Source organism: Diplotaxodon limnothrissa, linkage group LG2, assembly GCF_057381915.1.
Source record: "Diplotaxodon limnothrissa isolate DT_005_m linkage group LG2, D_limnothrissa_male_GT1.1, whole genome shotgun sequence".
Taxonomy (NCBI): domain Eukaryota; kingdom Metazoa; phylum Chordata; class Actinopteri; order Cichliformes; family Cichlidae; genus Diplotaxodon; species Diplotaxodon limnothrissa.
This window is the reverse complement of record NC_140597.1, coordinates 39502565-39505268: the sequence shown is the minus strand read 5'-3', so window position 1 is coordinate 39505268 and position 2704 is coordinate 39502565.

Below are 2704 nucleotides of genomic sequence, written 5' to 3'. Positions count from 1 at the left end.
AAAATCTTCCTTTATTTGTACTTGGCTGACATAATGACTCTATGAGGTTGACATTTGTAGCTTTTTGCAAAACTTCAAAAACTCGCAAATAATATTTTCATGTGTTTAGTGTTAAATATTCAGTAAATACATTCACAGAATTTTAGCGTGCTGACAGATACATTTAAAATCTCTGATCTTGGTATTTAAGCAACAGACAGTGTGCAATGTGAGCGAGATAACTCTTAGAACTGACTCTTTGGACATAAAATACTTCCAAAATGTCTCCACACTTAGCCTATGGCGATTGGCACACTTTATCCAGACAGCTCTCATGTGACTTGGGCTATATAATTCTTTTAGTGTCATAAGTTACTTAAGGTATCTTTAAACCCCAAACGCCTTAATCTCACATTTCACTTGATAACACATTTTCATCCAAGACCAAAGTTACGGCTTCTCAAAAGGATAGCAGTTCACATTGACACAGAGCTAAAAAAACAACAGTGCTAGGATACTTTTGTAGCTGTGCCAGTCATTTTTGTTGCATCTAGCCCTTAGATCAAACTGACACGGATGCTCAACTGAATCAGGAATTCAAGCCATGAATAACAAAAAGCCTCTTTCATGCATTCAAATATAATCTTTTGTTTAGGATTTGTTCCCTTCACACAGCAGCCCTTGCATTATAGGATCAATTTGTTTGTTTTTTTTTTTCTCTAACTGCATAGCAGGGACGAAGAATTCTAAAGTATACAACTGGCAAAATGGAAAAAAAGACTTAAGTACACACAGTTGAAAAGAAAACTTGTCTGGCAAGCATATGAATGCTACTGCTTCCAGTAACAGTAATTTATAATAAGAATATTGAAAATAAGAGCTTTGGCAAAGATGTGAGTACATGCAGCATCACAAAGAAGGATTAGGGTTTATTGATAATTATAGTTGATCCAGAGTAGCAGACACGTGTAATTTTGATATTTTTAAGGATGAGTGTGGTATATATTTGTTATTCACACAAGTGTTTCAGTGCAGTGTTTTTGTGAATCTTTGGATAAGTGAAAGGAAGAAGAGTCACTCCTTTTGGGCTGAAGCTCCTCTGAGGGAAAGCATTGATTAAAGACGGGGTCGTTCATGTTGCTGGAGGAGAGAGATTGTTATCAGGGAACTAAATGGTTTCTATCCAAGACCTGATGCAATCTCAGGGACCTGAGACGTCATTTAGAGGAATACAGGTTTTTAGTGCTTGCTGTAACAGACTTCTGTCACTCTGTCTCAAATAAGATACTGCAATTGCAGCTGCAATCTGATTTCGCTCTGCACACTGCGTGAAAAGTTTAGCACATGGCCGTGAGGCACACTAAGGAGTTTGTTACCATGGCGAGGATTTGGAAGTGTGCAGTTCAATCACTGCTCCTTCATGTTTCTCTAAAATGATCCATATGGAAAATTTAAAGAGAACAATTTTGTTTGATAATAACACATGGTGGATCTTAATATTCCATTTATATCACAGTGTGATTTCTGTCACTATCAAAATAAGAGCCAACTCAGTCTTCCTGTTGACTGCTTTTAATGTGATGCAGCTGCAGCAGGAAATATTTTGTTAGAATTACTGTTATCTTAGTAGAGCTCTGACACAGCTGGGAAAGTGAACAGTAAACAGTGAGGCTGATAGCCACAAGTTAAATTACAAACTAAAATGCTGATTACATGCATGCGTTGTTTCAAATGAATCCCCTGTGAGTGTGAAGGTGATTTGAACCCAGTGGGGGAATAGCAAGCTATTCTGCTACCAAGGAAAATAAACATACAGAATGTAAATACTTTAAATGGCTGTTACAGAGAAAATCCACCCATCCATTAATTTTCTTAACTGCTTATCCAGTTTAAGGTTGTTGAGGGGTGGGGGCCATTTAAAGCCTATCTATAGCTCATAGGGCTAGAGGCAGGGTGCACCCTGGGCAGGTCATAAGTCTATCACAGAGCTAACCAAGAGAGAAATCGACAGCTATTTAAGTTCACATTCACACCTGTGGCCAGTTTAGAATCACCGGTTAGTATTTAGTATTTATTTATTTATTGTCATTGTCAAGAACAATGAAATTGCATTTGGGGCTTCCATACAACCCAAAAAAAAGAAGAAAATAATAAATACCCCTTAAAACCCAAGTGTACATATTTAACCCAGTGTGACTCCAATGCAATAAGACAATCCTTAGCAATAATGTTCGTAGAAATTCAGACAAAGACCTGAGAAACATGACAAAATACAACAATGCAAACCATTCAATATTATTGTACTGTGAGATATGATATCAGATATGATAGTTATCTATTTAAGAAAGAGGGGGGGGGGGGGGGGGGGCAGGAGGGGGAAGAGAATAAAGATATGATGCACCAATGCAGACCAGTTCATTGCTATTAAGAAGTTGGATATGGTTATTGTCCGTGAGAGGGGGGCAGAGAGTTCAGGAGCCTCACAGCCTGTGGATACAGGCTGTTGGCCAGTCTGGATGTTCTGGCCTGTATAGACCTGTACCTTCTCCCTGAGGGCAGCAGATGGAAAAGGTGGCGCGCAGGGTGATGTTGGTCCCGCAGGATACTGTGCACCCTCCTCAGACAGCGAGTGGGGAAGATATTACTGATCTCTGGCAGACTTGTTCCAATAATTCTGCCAGCTTCCTTCACCACCCGCTGGAGTGCTTGCTGATCGGCCTTGGTG